Source organism: Meles meles, chromosome 3 (assembly GCF_922984935.1).
Source record: "Meles meles chromosome 3, mMelMel3.1 paternal haplotype, whole genome shotgun sequence".
NCBI classification, from domain to species: Eukaryota; Metazoa; Chordata; class Mammalia; order Carnivora; family Mustelidae; genus Meles; species Meles meles.
The window spans coordinates 30676791-30695214 of NC_060068.1; positions in this window are offsets into that span (position 1 = coordinate 30676791).

The window sequence follows — 18424 nt, forward strand, 5'->3', positions numbered from 1 at the left end:
TTTACCTATTGTATTTAAATAAATTTGTCTTTGGGCACACCCGGGTGGCTCAGTCAGTAAAGTATCTGCCTTAGGCTCAGGTCATGATCCCAGGGTCCTGATATTAAGCCTTGCATCATTAACCTGATTGGCAGCATGCCCGATTCTCCTTCTCCTGCTCCCTTTAATTGCATTTCAGATATACAGTGTTCTTAACTATATTTAAACTGCTGTACAATAGATCTTATTCAACACGTATTCTGGGAGGTATAGCATTTGACTCACATCTTCCCCTTTCCCCTCCATTTAGACACTGACAACTCCCATTCTAATCTGTACCCCTGTGTTTGGCTTATTTAACTTAGCTTAGTGTCCTCTAGGTTGTTCTGATCCATGTTGCTGTGTTGTGAGATATATACTTTTTCAATGCATACATAAAATTAAAATCCATATTTTATTTATTATTATTAATACTGCAATAATGATTGTAAGAGTACAATTATATGTTCAAACTTGATTTAAATTCATTTTATTTTCTTTGGATGTTTATCTAGAAGTGGAGTTGTTGGATCATATGGCAGTTTTACTTTTAACTTCCTCAAGAACATCTGTACTATTTTCTTAATGGCTGTACTAATTAAAATTCCCATCAATAGGGTTCAAGTGTGTGTTTTTTCCACACTCTCCCAAACACTCATTTTTTTTTTTTAAATAACAGACATTCTAAAAAGTGTCAGGTCATATCTCCTGGTTTTGATCTGTTCTAGTGATGAGGTAAAAGCTCAGAGAGTTGAATTCACTAATCCAAGTTTACATTTCTAGCACATAACAGAACTAGAAATAGATCTAGAATTGGCTACAATCTGCAACACGTTTCTTTCTTTTTTTTTTGCAACATGTTTCTTGCAATAAAGCAAAATAAACTTCTCTTCAATCTTAATCTAAACTCAGAGTATATACTGATCAATCAGATATCTCTCAAAATATGTGTCTACTCACTTTCCTATTTATTGATCAATGCTGATTCACCTTTGTTGTATTTCACGCAGGTATATATAGAAGCACACAGATATGTGCACATTCCAAAGTCTATACTGTTGGTCCTTTCTAATAGAATCTGTTTTGGAAACTTGAGAAGGCATGAAAAATTCTATATATGATTCATAGCAGACATAGTGTAGGGAACTGTCATTGGCTAGTCTCTGAGGATTCTTCTCTCAGTAATATGGTTATTCTAGGAAAGTCATTTTACCATGGCATGAAATCTAGACAAGGGATAGCAATGCAAATAATTAATATCTATGAACATACTGATACAATTATGAATGAAATTTTCAAAGAACTAAGGTAGACTTTGTGGAGCCAGTAGTTACAAGGTAGTCTGGGGGTGGGGGGTGGGGGATCTCATAGGTCTTTTATAGAATTCTTCCCCTAGAGGCGAGTAAAGGAAGTTCCTTTTTTTAAAGTTCATTCAAAAATATGTCATGGACTGGACTGGAAGAAATTATGCTGAGTGAAATAAGTCAAGCAGAGAGAGTCAATTATCATATGGTTTCACTTATTTGTGGAACATAACAGATAATATGGAGGACATGGGGAGATGGAGAGGAGGAGGGAGTTGAGGGAAACTGGAAGGGGAGATGAACCATGACAGACTATGGACACTGAAAAACCTGAGGGTTTTGAAGGGGTAGGGGGTGGGATGTTGGGGGAACCAGGTGGTGGGTATTGGGGAGGGCACATATTGCATGGAGCACTGGGTGTGGTGCAAAAACAATGAATACTGTTAAGCTGAAAAGAACTAAAAACAAAACAATTTTTAAAATATATGACTGAGTTCTTGAAAGAAAGGAATCCAAATTTACAAGAGAACAGGTGGCAATTATTTTTAACATTCAGATGCTTTTGAAAGTTTAGTCTGAGATTCCTTAAAAATATTTCAGTACGGCAATAGAAAGCTTCTAAATGCACATTCTTGTATCTATGCAACAATCAGACAAAATCTAATGTGAACAGACTCATTTAATTATCTGAAAAAACTTTCATAGAGACTCATTTGCTTCAGAAGAAAAGTCTACATTGTCTGTTACCTAGAGGACATATTGCTACATTTGCCACTAGATCACTAAATGGCATTTTATTTTATTTTATTTTATTTTTAATTTAATTTTATTTTTTCGGTATTCCAAGATTCATTGTTTATGCAACACATCCAGTGCCCCATACAATGTGAGCCCTCCTTAATACCCACCACCAGACTCATTAGAACCCCCCACTCCCTCTCCTCCAAAACCCTCAATTTGTTTCTCAGTGGCCACAGACTCTCATGGTTCCTCTCCCACTCCAATTCCTCCAACTCTCTATATAGCTTTAAGCAATCTATTTCTCATCACATGGAATCCACTTTTCATCTTTATAATAATGATCTTATATTTGAAGAATCTCTTTATTCTGTAAATATGTGAATCACTACAGTGAGTTTTTTATATATTATTTGCGATTGAATAGGAACATGGGAAACATGGGAAAAAGAATATCTGCAATATTAATATTGCTTATTACGTTATTAAACTAAATTAAATATGGCAATATGCAAATTTAAAACTGGATACTATGTAGAGAATCTTCCTTATTATGATGTAGGAATGAATTGAATATTTGCATTAATGGACCAATTTACATTGGTGATAAGACAGAGGAGGATGCTTCTTTGTAAGCAAAACCACCAAGGGAAACTTTGGTATTGGAGCAAAACACTGTTTTGAGTTCATCTAGAGGATCTCCGAGTGATGTGTGTATTCTCTACACCATTGATTAAAGTAGTATTGTTGCAGAGAACAAGAGAAGATATTAAGATTCTAAATAGAAAACAAGAAGTATCTTGAAATTAAGAAAATACAAGCACTCACCTGATTTATTTAGGCATGAAGGAAATTAAATACATTCTTGAATCTGTTTCATCTATAGTAAATTTTTAATTAATAGATTTTATGTATGTTTCATTTATACTTAGGTTTGATTGTTAAGAATAATCATTTTTATTTCTTAATTGTTGCCTAAACATATTTAGTGTTAAGTTAGGATTATTTTAAACACAAATTTAATACATAAAATCTGCATCTATCTGGCATCTAAGTTACAATAGGAAATCCAATGAATTTCCTTAAATGTCTGAGACTTGATTTAATGTCTGCAAATATCTATAGCCATATTGATGGTTCTGTCAACCTCAAGAGCATTGCTTCATATAGACCCAGAGCACTGCTGTAGGTATTTCACAGTAGATTTGAAGATTCACATCTGCAATAATTTGAGTACATGCACATTACTAACTGAAATAACTTTTTATTACTTTAATATATTATCCATATGCATGGACATGCCATCAAAAAACCACAGGGTAAAATGAGCGTCCCATAATCTAGTCCTCTAAACACCCAAGGCAATTACTTCAAATTCTTTCTCAATTTTTCCCAGAACTTCCACAATATTTTTCTTAAGATTTTATTTATTTATTTGAGAGAGAGACAGTGAGAGAGAGCATGAGCAAGGAGAAGGTCGGAGAGAGAAGTAGACTCCCCATGGAGATGGGAGCCCAATGCGGGACTCGATCCTGGGACTCTGGGATCATGACCTGAGGCAGTCGTCCAACCAACTGAGCCACCCAGGCATCCCAAACTTCCTCAGTATTTTAAACAATATGCTCATCTTCTAATGCTTCGATCTTAAATCCCAAATATCAGGTCATGATTTGAAAGTCAGGCCACTGTGGATGAAGTGTCATTCACTCCCTATATCATCAGCATTTTCTCCTCCCCTCCCTATTCTGTCAACATAGTTACATCCCATGCTATGTTTGAGGAAGTGCATTGATAGCTTCTTCCATTTCCTAGAATTTATTGTTTGCATATAAAATATATAACCAATTTCAAAACATTACGTTATTTTATAGACATTACTACATATATTTATTCTCCTATTACCATAATTTCCCTCAAGGAGAAGTTAGGACATCTATCCACCTGATATTGGGAATTATGAACACATCGTTTTCAAGACAGTACTTGGTATTTTTAAGGAAGAACCATTTTAAATTTTTTAAAAGTTTTTATTTATTGATTTGACAAACGGAGATCAGAAGTAGGCAGAGAGGCAGACAGCGAGAGGGTGAAGCAGGCTTCCTGCTGAGCAGAGAGCCCGAGGCAGAGCTCAGTCTCAGGATTCTGGGATCATGACCTGAGCCAAAGGCAGAAGCTTTAACCCATTGAGCCATTCAGGTGCCCCCAAGGAAGCACCATTTAATAGATTATTTATTTTATTTTTCTGTGTTCTTTGCATCGTATTTGAGTATTGTAGCTCATAAATACTGGTTCTGAAAAAAGGTTTTTTAAAATTATTATTTATTTTTTAAAAAACATATAATGTATTTTTGTCCCCTGGGGTACAGGTCTGTGAATCACCAGGTTTACACAGTTCAGAGCACTTACCATAGCACATACCCTACCCAATGTCCATAACCCCACCACCCTCTCCCAAACCCCCCTCACCCCAGCAAACCTCAGTTTGTTTTGTGAGATGAAGAGTCTCTTATGGTTTGTCTCCCTCCCAACCCCATCTTGTTTCATTTATTCCCTTCCTACCCCCTAAGACCCCCCACGTTGCCTCTCCACTTCCTCATGTCAGGAAGATCATATGATAATGGTCTTTCTCTGATTGACTTATTTCGCTCACCTTAATACCCACTAGTTCCATCCATGTTGTCGCAAATGGCAAGATTTAATTTCTTTTGATGGCTGCATAGTATTCCATTTTGTATATATACCACCTCTTCTTTATCCATTCATCTGTTGATGGACATCTAGGTTCTTTCCATAGTTTGGCTATTGTGGACATTGCTGCTATAAACATTCAGGTGCATGTGCCCCTTCGGATCACTACGATTGTATCTTTGGGTAAATACCTGGTAGTGCAATTCCTGGGTCATAGGGTAGCTCTATTTTCAACTTTTTGAGGAACCTCCCTGCTCTTTTCCAGAGTGGTGGCACCAGCTTGCATTCCCACCAACAGTGTAGGAAGAGTCCCCTTTCTCTGCATCCTCGCCAGCATCTGTCATTTCCTGACTTGTTCATTTTAGCCATTCTGACTGGCGTGAGGTGGTATCCCATTGTGGTTTTGATTTGTATTTCCCTGATGCCGAGGGACGTGGAGCATTTTTTCATGTGTCTGTTGGCCATCTGGATGTCTTCTTTGCAGAAGTGTCTGTTCATGTCCTCTGCCCATTTCTTGATTGGATTATTTGTTCTTTGGGTGTTGAGTTTGCTAAACTATTTATAGATTTTGGACAATACCCTTTATCTGATATGTCGTTTCACCATCGCATTTCATTTCATTTGCAAATATCTTCTCCCATACTGTCATTTGTCTTTTGGTTTTGTTAACTGTTTGCTGTGCAAAAGCTTTCGATCTTGAGAAAATTCCAATAGTTCATTTTTGCCCTTACTTTCCTTGCCTTTGGTGAAGTCCCTAGGAAGAAGTTGCTGCGGCTGAGGTTGAACAGGTTGCTGCCTGTATTCTCTTCAAGGATTTTGATGCATTCCTTTCTCACATTAACGTCCTTCATCCATTTTGAGTCTATTTTTGTGTGTGGCATAAGAAGATGGTCCAATTTCATTTTTCTGCATGTGGCTGTCCAATTTTCCCAACACCATTCATTGAAGAGGCTGTCTTTTTTCCATTGGACATTCTTTCCTGCTTTGTCAAGGATTAGTTGACCATAGAGTTGAAGGTCTAGTTCTGGGCTCTCTATTCTGTTCCATTGACCTATGTGTCTGTTTTTGTGTCAGTATCATACCGTCTAGATAATGACAGCTTTGTAATAGAGCTTGAAGTATCGAATTGTGATGCCACCAACTTTGGCTTTCTTTTTCAAAATTCCTTTGGCTATTCGAGGTCTTTTCTGGTTCCATATAAATTTTAGGATATTTGTTCCATTTCTTTGAAAAAAATGGATAGTACTTTGATAGGGATTACATTAAATGTGTAGATTGCTTTAGGTACCATAGACATTTTCACAATATTTCTTCTTCCAATCCATGAGCATGGAACGTTTTTCTATTTCTTTGTGTCTTCCTCAATTTGTTTCATGAGTACTTTATAGTTTTCTGAGTACAGACACTTTGCCTCTTTGGTTAGGTTTATTCCTAGATATCTTATGGATTTGGATGCAATTGTATATGGAATTGACTCCTGAAATTCTTTTTCTTCTGTCTTGTTGTTGGTGTAAAAAAAATGCAACTGGTTTCTGTGCATTGATTTTATATCCTGACACTACTGAATTCCTGTAGGAGTTCTAGCAGTTTTGGAGTGGAGCAGTTTTGGGTTTTCCACATAGAGTATCATATCATCTGCAAAGAATGATAGTTTGACTTCCTCTTTGCCACTTTGGTGCCTTTAATTTCTTTTTGTTTTCTGATTGCTGAGGCTAGCACTTGTAGTCCTATATTGAATAGCGATGGTGAAAATGGACATCCCTGCCGTGTTCCTGACCTTAGCTAAAAACTTTCAGTTTTTCTCCATTGAGAATGATATTTGAGGTGGATTTTTTATAGATGGCTTTGATAATATTGAGGTATATGTCCTCTATCCCTACACTCTGAAGAGTTTTGATCAGGAAGGGATACTGTCAAATGCTTTTTCAACATCTATTGAGAGTATCATATGGTTCTTGTTCTTTCTTTTATTAATGTATTGCATCACATTGATTGATTTGTTGATGTTGAACCAATCTTGCAGCCCTGGAATAAATCCCATGTGGTCGTGATGAATAATACTTTTTTTAGATTTTTTTTTTATTTTTATTTATTTGACAGAGAGAGAGATTTCAAGTAGGCACAGAGGCAGGCAGAGAGAGTGAGAGGGAAGCAGGCTCCCTGCCGAGCAGAGAGCCCGATGCGGGACTCGATCCCAGGACCCTGAGATCATGACCTGAGCCGAAGGCAGCGGCCCAAACCACTGAGCCACCCAGGCGCCCCATGAATAATACTTTTAATGTACTGCTGGATCCTGTTGGCTAGTAAATTGGTGAGAATTTTCGCATCTGTGTTCATCAAGGATATTGGTCTGTAATTCTCTTTTTTGATGGGATCCTTGTCTGATAATGGGATCAAGGTGATGCTGGCTTCATAATTGGAAGTTTTTCTTCCATTTTTATTTTTTGGAACAGTTTCAGAAGAATAGGAATTAATACTTCTTTAAATGTTTTGTAGAACTGCCCTGGGAAGCTGTCTGGCCCTGCGCTTTTGTTTGTGTTCAGATTTTTTATGACTATTTCAATCTCCTTACTGGTTATTGGTCTGTTCAGGTTTTCTTTTTTCTGTCTGGTTCAGTTGTGATAGTTTATATGTCCCTAGGAATACATCCATTTCTTCCAGATTCTCAAATTTGGTGGCATAGAGTTTCTCATAGTTTGTTCTTATAGCTGTCTGTATTTCTTTGGTGTTAGTTGTGATCTCTCCTCTCTCATTCATGAGTTTATTTATTTGGGCCCTTTCTCTTTTCCTTTTGATAAGTCTGGCCAGGGGGTTTTCAATCTTATTAATTCTTTCAAAGAACAAGCTCCTAGTTTCATTGATTTGTTCTATTGTTTTTTGTTTGTTTGTTTGTTTATTTCTATTTCATTGATTTCTTCTCTGATCTTTATGATTTCTCTTCTCCTGCTGGGTCTAGGCTTTCTCTGTTGTTCTTTCTCCAGGTCCTTTAAGTGTAGGGTTAGGTTGTGTATTTGAGACCTTTCTTGTTTCCTGAGAAAGTCTCGTACTGCTATATATTTTCCTCTCAGGACTGCCTTTGTTGTGTCCCCAAAATTTTGAGCTGTTTTGTTTTTATTAACATTTGTTTCCATGAATTTTTTCAATTCTTCTTTAATTTCCTGGTTGACCCATTCATTCTTTAGAAGGATGCTGTTTAGTCTCCATGTATTTGGGTTCTTTCCAAATTTGCTCTTGTGATTGAATTGTAGCATCAGAGAATTGTGGTCTGAAAACATGCAGGGAATGATCCCAAACTTTTGATAACAGTTGAGACCTGATTTATGACCCAGGATGTGATCTATTCTGGAGAATGTTCCATGTGAACTAGAGAGGAATGTGTAGTCTGTTGCTTTGAGATGGAATGTTCTGAATATATCTGTGACGTCCATATGGTCCAGTGTGTCATTTAAGGCCTTTATTTCCTTGTTGATCTTTTGCTTGGATGATCTCTCCATTTCAGTGAAGGGAGTGTTAAAGTCCCCTACTATTGTATTATTTTTGATGTGTTTCTTTGATTTTGTTATTAGTTGGTTTATATACTTGGCTGCTCCCATGTTAGGAGCATAGATATTTAAAATTGTTAGATTCTCATCTTGGACAGACCCTTTGAGTATGATATAGTGTGCTTCCTCATCTCTTATTATAGTCTTTGGCTTAAAATCAAATTGATCTTCTATAAGGACTGCCACCCCAGGTTTCTTCTGATGTCCATTAGCATGGCAAATTTTCTTCCATTCCCTCACATTAAATCTGGAGGTATCTTCGGGTTTAAAATTAGTTTCTTGTAGGCAGCATATTGATGGGTTTTGTTTTTTTATCCATTCTGATACCCTGTATCTTTTGATTGGGGCATTTAACCCATTCCCATTCAGGGAAATGTTGAGAGAGATTAATTTAGTGCCATTGTATTGCCTGTAAGGTGACTGTTGCTGTTTATTGTCTCTGTTCCTTTCTGATCTACTACTTTTAGGCTCTCTCTTTGCTTAGAGGACCCCTTTCAATTTTTCCTGTAGAGCTGGTTTGGTGTTTGCAAATTCTTTCAGTTTTTGTTTGTCCTGGAAGCTTTTTAATCTCTCCTCTATTTTCAATGATAGACTAGATGGATATAGTATTCTAGGCTGTATATTTTTCTTGATTAGTGCTCTGAATATATCATGGCAGTTCTTTCTGTCCTGCCAGGTCTCTGTGGACAAGTCCGCTGTCAATCTAATATTTTTACCATTGTATGTTATAGAATTCTTTTCCCGGGATGTTTTCAGGATTTTCTCTTTGTCACTAAGACTTGTAAATTTTACTATTTACAAGTGATGGGATGTGAACCTATACTTATTGATTTTGAGTGGGGTTCTCTACACCTCCTGGATTTTGATGCTTGTTCCCTTTGCCCATTAGGGAAATTCTCTACAATAATTCTCCCCAATATACCTTCTGTTCTCTCTCTATTGTCTTCTTCTGGAATCCCAATTATTCTTGTCATTTCATCTTATGGTGTCACTTATCTCTCGAATTCTCTCCTGGTGATCCATTATTTGTTTGTCTCTCTTTTGCTCAGCTTCTTTATCCTCTGTCATTTGGTCTTCTATATTACTGATTTTTTCTTCTGCCCTATTTATCCTAGTAGTAAGTGCCTCCATTTTTTATTGCACCTCATTAATAGCTTTTTAAATTTCAACTTGGTTAGATTTCAGTTCTTTTATTTCTCCAGAAAGGGCTTTTATTTCTCTGTAGAGAGATTCTCTAATATCTTCCATGCCTTTTTTGAGCCTGACTAGAACCTTGAGAATCACCATTCTAAACTCTAGATCTGACATATTACCAATGTCTGTTTTGGTTAGGTCCTAGACTTCAATACAGCTGCTTCTTCTTTGTGTGTGTGTGTGTGTGTGTGTGTGTGTGTGTGTGTGTTTGCTTTGTCCTTTTGCCAGGATAAGAATATATGAAGAGGTAAATAAAATACTAAGAGTGTTGCAAAGACCCCAGGAAAATGTGCTTTATTTTTTTATTTATTTTTTTTAGATTTTTTTTTTATTTATTTGACAGAGAAGATCACAAGTAGGCAGAGAGGCAGGCAGAAAGAGAGAGAGAGAGAGAGAGGAGGAAGCAGGCTCCCTGCTGAGCAGAGAGCCCAATCTGGGACTTGATCCCAGAACCCTGGGATCATGACCTGACCCGAAGGCAGAGGCTTAAACCACTGAGCCACCCAGGCACCCAGAAAATATGCTTTAACCAAATCAGAAGGGACCCCAATCATGGGGGGGAGAAAGGGGACAAAAAGAAGTTCAGAAAAAAGGGGGGAGTCAAGATGGCGGGGAAGTAGGAAGAGGCACTGTTTCAACCTGTACGCTAAAGTGAGCTGATTACCTACCAAAGAACTCTGATCAACCATGAAATAAGGCTGATATCAGAATTATACACGTCTGGATCTCTCCAGGAGCATAAGATGCCAGTGGGCATGTAAAGCAGAGTGGGAACATCCGGCTGATATCAGAAGATAAACAAAAGGGGGAGGGAGCCACCAGAGGTGAACGATTGGAAAATAATACCCCATATGAGAGTGCCCTGCATCTGGGGACCAGCATTAGCTTGGAGTCTGGTTGAAAGCACTCAAAAAAAAAAAAAAAGGAGCAAAGGATCACGGGGAGGGGGGGAATTGTGGGAATTGGAGTGGTTAAGGACAGGGGCTTAAGTCCCCAGAGCCAGGACAGCCTCCCCGGCACTGAACCAGAGAGAGTGTGGCGGAGAAACCAGATCTTGGTCCCTGACCTCCAGCGCACCTGAGCTGCCATCCCGCCTGTGTTCACATAGGGTCCAGCTCACGTGAGGGCCTGGCGCCTCACCAGAAGGCAATCCTGAAACACTCACATCCCACACCCTCCCCTGGGAGAGGTGCTCACAGGTGCTAGCCAGGAGCTCTGGCACCCGGAAAAACCAGGCATTCCCATCCTGGGCCAGCAGGAAAATCTCAGTGTGCGATCGATATTGGAACCTCTCTGGTGGTCTGGAGCTGCCCAGATAGCCGCCACTGCCCTGGTATTGGGTACAACTAGGAGATCCTGCATCCCCTTGGACCATGACTCATAACTTACTCTGCCAGCAGCTGTGCAGAGCATTCTGAGGATTCTCTCTGAGAGGGAGGTCGGGGTGCAGTTTGCTCTACTTTAAACCTCCAAAACCCATCAAAAGCTGTCAAGGAGAGAGAAAAAAGATGAACAAACATAAAAACCTCCAGAGAACAAAAGCCTGAAAAAAACGGTTTCCTAAGAGACCACCCCCTTGAGGGGGCTGGGAGGACCTAACTCAGGGAACGTCATTGACTGAAAAACCACGTGGCAGGCCCCTCCCCCATAAAACCCACTAGGAAGGAAGAAAAAAAAAGATGATGACAAGAGAACAACCACCACTTCTTCATATATACAACTTTTATTTTTAACTCTTTAACACTTTTCTGGCTCATTTTTTTAAAAATACATATAGATAATTTTTAACTTATTTACCATCACCGTGAGATGTCCAGTACATCAAATTCCTTAATAACCTTCTAACCTGAACGTTTTGATACATACACCCGTGTTTTACTTTTGCTTTTCTATTTCTTTAATTTTTAAATTTTTTTTAATTTTAATTTTTCTTAAAATTTAGTTTAGTTTAGTCTAGTTTATACTTTTTTAATTTTTATTTTCTAATATACATATAGAGGTAAACTTCAAGGTAATCCCCTTTCTCCAATCAATGCTACCCCTATTGGCAAACCAATTTTTAATTCCCCTTTATTTTAGGAAAGTTGAATCCCTTAACAAAGACAACAAGATACATCCAGGAAGAATCGAAATAGCCTTCCTTGTCCACACTGAGAATTCATAATCACTCTCCCATCTTTTCCTTCCACCAGTGTTTCTGTGTATTTGTGTTTGTCCTGATAGTATATAACTCTTATACTTGGAGTTCTTTTTGATGAGATTCTTCCTTTTTTTGCATATATACATATATATATATATATACATATATAGTTTTTTCTCTTGTCATATGCTTTTATCAGTCTTTTTATTTGTCTGTTTTTGTTTGTATACTTCATAAATTTTACCTTGGGGCAAATTTGGGGTGAGCCTTGTCTTTTATATTACCTTTTTCCCTGTCTCTCTCTCTCTCTTTTTATTCCCTTTTTGCTTTTCCATTTTTTTCTTTCTTCTTCTCTATTTTTCTTTTCTTTTTTATTACCTTTTTCCCTGTCTCTCTCTCTCTTTTTTATTCCCTTTTTGCTTTTCCATTTTTTTCTTTCTTCTTCTCTATTTTTCTTTTCTTTTTTCTCTCATTTGGGTGGGGAACCCTGATTGCACAAAAGTGTTCCAGGGTGCACCTTGACTGCACCACAATCGATAAGTCCAGCTGCATCTGTTCAGTCATCTGTTACCAAAATGACTAGGAGGAGGAATACCCAACAGAAGAAAAAATACAGAAGATGGACCTTCTGCAACAGAGCTAATGGCTATCAACATAGATAATATGTCAAAAAAGGAATTCAAACTAACATTTATCCAGGCAATAGCTAGGTTGGAGAAAGCCATGGATGACCAAATGGAATTGATTAGGGCAGAACTGAAAGCCACCAGGGATGATGTTCACAATGTTAGGGCAGAACTGAAAGCCACCAGGGATGATGTTCAAAATGCTCTCAATGAGTTCTAATCTAATCTAAATTCTCTAAAAGCTAGGGTAACTGAGACAGAAGATAGAATTAGTGATCTGGAGGACAAACAGATAGAGAGAAAGGATCAGGAGGAAGACTGGAACAAACAGCTCAGAAGCCACGAAAACAGAATCAAGGAAATAAATGATACCATGGAATGTTCCAACGTCAGAATTATTGGAATCCCTGAAGGGGAGGAAAAAGAAAGAAGTCTAGAAGATATAGTGGAAAAAGTTGTCTATGAAAAATTTTCCCATCTCATGAATGGAAACAACATTCATGTACTAGAGGCAGAGTATTTTTCCCTCAAGATATCAGATTCTTGAAAGTCCTCGCGACACCTGATAGTTACAATGAAGAATTACAATTCTAGACAGGCCCTCTTAAAAGCAACTAGGACAAAGAAGCTCCTCACATACAGAGAAAAGCCTATTAGAATAATGTCAGACCTGTCCACAGAAACCTGGCAAGACAGGAAGGGCTGGCAAAATATATTCGGAGTACTAAATGAGAAGAACATTCAGCCAAGAATACTTTATCCAGCAAGAATGACATTCAAAATGGATGGAGAGATAAAGAGCTTCCAAGACTGGCAAGGCTTAAAAGACCATGCAACGGGGGGGAGTCAAGATGGCGGGAAAGTAGGAGGAGGCACCTTTATAACCTGTACACTAAAGTGAGCTGATTACTTACCAAAGAACTCCAACCACCCATGAAATCAGCCTGAGATCAGAATTATATGCGTCTGGATCTCTACAGGAGCAGAAGATGCCAGTGGCAGGTAAAGCAGACTGCTAGCATCAGACTGATATCGGAAGATAAACAAAAGGGGGAGGGAGCCACCAGAGGTGACCCGTTGGAAAGTAATACCCCAATACAAGAGTGCCCTGCATCTGGGGACCAGCATTAACTTGGAGTCTGGTTGAAAGAACTCAAAAAACAAAGAGCAAAGGATCGCGGCGGGTAATAGTAGGAACCTGGGAGGTTAGGGTCAGGGACCTAAGTCCCTGGACCCAGGACAGCCTCCCCTGGCTGGGTCTCCGTCCCTCAGCCGCCAGTGCGCCTGAACGCCAGCGCGCCAGAGAACCAGTGGGGTCTTGCTCCCGGGAGGGGCTGGGAGCCTGGGCAGAAGGCAATCCTGAAACGCACGTGTCCCACACCCTCCCTTGGGATAGGTGCTCCTGGCGCTAGCCTGGAGCTCTGGCATCGGGAAAAACCAGACATTCCCAGCCTGGGACAGCGGGAAAATCTCAGTGTGCAATCTCTGCTTGGAACCTCTCTGGCGGTCTGGAGCTCCCCAGACAGCCACCGCTGCCCTGGTTTTGGGTACAATGAGGAGCTCCTGCATCCCCAGGGACAGTGACTCAGAACCGACTCTGCCAGCAGCTCTTGCAAAACATTCTGAGGCTTCTCTCTGAGAGGGAGGTCGGGGTGCAGTTTGCTCTCCTCTAAACCTCCAAAAACCATCAAAAGCTGTCAAGGCGAGAGAAAGCAGATGAAAGAACATAAAAACCCCCAGAGAACAAAAGCCTGAAAAAAACAGTTTCCTCAGAGCCCACCCCCTTGAGGGGAGCGGGAGGACCTAACTCAGGGAACATCATTGTCTGAAAACCCACGTGGCAGGCCCCTCCCCCAGAAATCCAACCAGGAAGGAAGAAAAAAAAAAAGACTACAAAAAAACAACCACCACTCCTTCATAAATTCAACTATTATTTTCAACTCTTTACCAATATTCTGGTTCTTTTATTTATACATACAGTTAATTTTTAACCTATTTACCACCACACTGAGATATCCAGTACATCAAATTCTTTAATAACCTTCTAACCTGAACGTTTTGATACATACACCCGTGTTTTTCTTTTGCTTTTCTATTTTTTTAATTCTTTTTTCATTTTAACTTAGTTTAGCCTAGTTTATTCTTTTTTAATTTTTCTTTTCTACTATACATATAGAGTTAAACTTCAAGGTAATCCCCTTTCCCCAATCAATGCTACCCCTATAGGCAAACCAGTTTCTAACCCCCTGTGACTTAGGAAAGTTGAGTCCCTTAACAAAAACATCAAGATACATTCAGGAAGAATCAAAATAAACTTCCTCACCCACACTGAGAATTTATAACCACTCTCCCAATTTTTCCTTCTGTCAGTGTTTCTTTGAATTTGTGTTTGTCCTGATAATATATAAATCTTATACTTGGGGTTTTTTCTGATGAAGTTCTTCCCTTTTTTTTTCCTTATACATATATTTTTTTCTCTTGTCATATACTTTTTTTTAAAAGATTTTATTTTCGTACTTGACAGAAAGAGATCACAAGTAGGCAGAGAGGCAGGCAGAGAGAGAGAGAGGGAAGCAGGCCCCCTGTTGAGCAGAGAGCCCGATGTGGGACTTGATCCCAGGACCCTGAGATCATGACCTGAGCCGAAGGCAGTGGCTTAACCAACTGAGCCACCCAGGCGCCCCTCTTGTCATATACTTTTATCAGTCTTTTTCTTTGTCTGTTTTTGTTTGTATACTTCACAAATCTTAAATTATGGCCCATTTGGGCTGAGCCTTCCCTTTTATTTTCCTTTTTTCCCTATCTCTCTCTCACTCTCTTTTTTTTTCCTTTTTTCTTTTCCCTTTTTTCCCTTTCACCTTCTCTATTTCTTCTTCTTTTCTTTTTTCTCTCATTTGGGTGGGGAGCCCTGATTGCACAGAAGCGTTCCAGGGTGCACCTGGACTGCACCACAATCAACAAGTCCAGCTGCATCTGTTCAGTCATCTCTTACCAAAATGATTAGGGGGAGGAATACCCAACAGAAGAAAAATACAGAGGATGGGCCTTCTGCAACAGAGCTAATGGCTATCGACATAGACAATATGTCAGAAGAGGAATTCAGACTAACAAGTATCCAGGCAATAGCTAGGTTGGAGAAAGCCATGGATGACCAAATGGAATTGATTGTGGCAGAAATGTAAGCCACCAGGGATAATGTTCACAATGTTAGGGAAGAACTGAAAGCCACCAGGGATGATGTTCAAAATGCTCTCAATGAGTTCTAATCTAATCTAAATTCTCTAAAAGCTAGGGTAACTGAGACAGAAGATAGAATTAGTGATCTGGACGACAAACAGATAGAGAGAAAGGATCAGGAGGAAGCCTGGAGCAAACAGCTCAGAAGCTACGAAAACAGAATCAGGGAAATAAATGATGCCATGGAATGTTCCAACATCAGAATTATTGGAATCCCTGAAGGGGAGGAAAAAGAAAGAAGTCTAGAAGATATAGTGGAAGAAGTTGTCTATGAAAATTTTCCCAATCTCACGTATGGAAACAACGTTTATGTACTAGAGGCAGAGAGATTTCCTCCCAAGATTTTAGATTCTCGAAAGTCCTCACGACACCTTATAGTTCGAATGAGGAATTATGTTTCACGACAGACCCTCTTAAAAGCAGCTAGGACAAAGAAGCTCCTTACATACAGAGGAAAGCCCATCAGAATAACGTCAGACCTTTCCACAGAGACCTGGCAAGCCAGGAAGGGCTGGCAAAATATATTCAGTGTACTAAAGGGGAAGAACATGCAACCAAGAATACTCTATCCAGCAAGACTGACATTTAAAATGGATGGAGAGATAAAGAGTTTCCAAGACCAGCAAGGCTTAAAAGACTATGCAACCACCAAGCTGACACTGCAGGAAATATTATGGGGGGTCCTATAAAACAGAAAAAAATCCTAAGAATATCATTGAAAAGAGATATAGAAACAATCTACAGACAGAAACACTTCAAAGGTAACACGATGTCAATAAAAACCTATCTCTCAATAATCACTCTCGATGTGAATGGCCTAAAGGTGCCCATAAAACTACACAGCGTTGCAGATTGGCTAAAACGACAAGACCCATCCATACGTTATCTACAAGAGACCCATTTTGAACCTAAGGATACACCCAGACTGAGAGTGAAGGGATGGAGAAGCATCTTTCAGGCCAATGGGCCTCAAAAGAAGGCCGGGGTAGGGATTCTCATATCAGATAAATTAGATTTTAAACCAAAGATTGTATTCAGAGATACAGAAGGACACTACCTAATTCTTAAAGGGACTATCCGCCAAGATGATCTAACAATTGTGAATATCTATGCGCCCAATATGGGAGCACCCAATTACATAAGAAAACTATTAATCAAGATAAAGAGTCATATTGATATAAATACAATAACAGTAGGAGATCTTAATACGCCTCTCTCAGAAATAGACAGATCATCGAAGCAGGAAATTAATAAAGAAATAAGAGCATTGAATGAGATATTGGACCAGATGGACCTCATAGACATATACAGAACAATCCACCCTAAAACAGCAGAATACTTATTCTTCTCAAGAGCACATGGAACCTTCTCCAGGATAGACCAAATACTGGGTCACAAAGCAGGACTCAACCGAAACCAAAAACTGACATAATTCTCTGCATATTCTCAGATCACAATGCTTTGAAACTGGAGCTCAATCATGAGGAAAAGTTCAGAAGGAACTCAAACACCTGGAAGCTAAGGACCACCTTGCTTAAAAATGCTTGGATCAACCAGGAGATCAAAGATGAACTGAAACAATTCATGGAAACCAATGAGAATGAAGACACCTCGGTCCAAAACCTATGGGATACAGCAAAGGCGGTTCTAAGGGGGAAATACATAGCCATCCAAGCCTCCCTCAAAAACATTGAAAAATCCAGAATACACCATCTCTCTCTACACCTTAAACAAATGGAGAATCAACAAGAAATCAAACCTACTCCACACGCAAGAAGGGAAATAATGAAGATTAGAGCAGAGATCAATGAGGTAGAAACCAGAGAAACAGTAGAACGTATCAATGAAACTAGAAGCCGGTTTTTTGAAAGAGTCAATAAGATCGATAAACTATTGGCCACACTAATCCAAAGAAAAGAGAGAAAGCCCAAATTAATAAAATTATGAATGAAAAGGGAGAGATCACAACTAACACCAAGGAAATAGAAAAAATCATCAGAAATTATTACCAATAGTTATATGCCAATAAGCTAAGCAACCTAGATGAAATGGATGCATTCCTGGAAAACTATAAACTTCCAAAATTGAAACAGGAAGAAATTGACAACCTGAATAGACCGATTTCTATTAACGAGATTGAAAAAGTGATCAAAAACCTCCCAAAAAACAAGAGCCCAGGACCTGATAGATTCCCTGGGGAATTCTATCAAACTTTCAAAGAAGAAATAACACCAATTCTCCTGAAGCTGTTCCAAAAAATTGAAGCAGAACAGAAACTTCCAGACTCTTTTAATGAAGCCAGGATTACCCTGATCCCCAAACCAGGCAAAGACCCTACCAAAAAGGAGAATTTCAGACCAATATCACAGATGAATATGGATGCAAAGATTCTCAACAAGATCCTAGCAAACAGGATCCAGCAGCACATTAAAAAGATTATCCACCATGACCATGACCATGACCAGGTGGGATTGATACCTGGGTTGCAAGTTTGGTTCAACATTCGCAAATCAATCAATGTGATAGAACAAATCAATAAGAGAAGAGAGAAGAACCACATGGTCCTCTCAATTGATGCAGAAAAAGCACTTGACAAAATCCAGCATCCGTTCCTGATGAAAACGCTTCAAAGTATAGGGATAGAGGGAACATTCCTGAACTTCATAAAATCTATCTATGAAAGACCCACAGCAAATATCATCCTCAATGGGAAAAAGCTCGCAGCCTTCCCATTGAGATCGGGAACACGACAAGGATGCCCACTCTCACCACTCTTGTTCAACATGGTATTAGAAGTCCTAGCAACGGCAATCAGACAACAAAGAGAAATAAAAGGTATCCAAATTGGCAAGGAAGAAGTCAAACTCTCTCTCTTCGCAGATGACATGAGTCTTTATATGGAAAACCCCAAAGACTCCACCCCCAAACTACTAGAAC